This window comes from Arachis duranensis, chromosome 1, assembly GCF_000817695.3.
Source record: "Arachis duranensis cultivar V14167 chromosome 1, aradu.V14167.gnm2.J7QH, whole genome shotgun sequence".
In the NCBI taxonomy this organism is placed as follows: Eukaryota; Viridiplantae; Streptophyta; class Magnoliopsida; order Fabales; family Fabaceae; genus Arachis; species Arachis duranensis.
The window spans coordinates 65040745-65041574 of record NC_029772.3 but is presented as its reverse complement, the minus strand read 5'-3'; positions in this window follow the sequence as shown (position 1 = coordinate 65041574).

The following is an 830-nucleotide window of genomic DNA, read 5'->3' as shown; positions in this document are numbered from 1 at the left end:
CAGAAACTTAAATGGCAAGAAATATAAATTGCTTGAATATAAAAGGGATTTGAGGACTGGGATTTGCAGAATCTAAACAAAAAGATAAATTGAATCACCACAATTAATAGAGCAGAAATTGAATTGGAAGCAATGAGAATTCAAACAGAAATTGAAAGTAAATTGCAGCAGGGTTCACAGAAGAACCAAAAGTAAATTGGGATCTCAGGACTCCAGAGACTAGGTAGCAGAGCCTAGATCTCAATTGCCTTCCTAGATCCAAGTTCTCAAAGAAATTGACAAGAAATTGAAGAAGAAGCAGTAAAGAAACTTAAATTGAACTCAATTATGCAGAAGAGGAATTAAAGAGATTTTGAATGGAGATTGAGACAGAATTTTCTCAATTCTTCACACCCAAAACTCAAAACAAGAAAAGTAAAAATGCCCAAGCAAGAACGAGGAAGAAGAGAGATCAATTCTCCTCCCCAATTCTCTGAAATCTCAGTGAAGACACCAAGAGAAGTTCCCAAGTGCAAAAATAAAATCCAAAGCTCAAAGAAAGTGCAAAATTCAAAAGCTAAGCCAAAGGTTTTTAATTACATCAAACTAGCTCCTATTTATACACTTTCTATTCTTGGATTTTGGGATTTGGATGGGCTTTTGATTTGGTGAAGAAATGAATTAAATTGGAGTTTTAATTGAACTTTCGGCCCAAAAATAATAGCTCCCAGGAGGCTGCCCTGCCCTTGTGGAGGGCAGGGCAGAAAATTGATGTTTGGTGCGTTGCTGGTGCGGGCGTGGTGCAGGCTGGTGCGCAGAATGCTGCCCTGCCCTCGCGGAGGGCAGGGCAG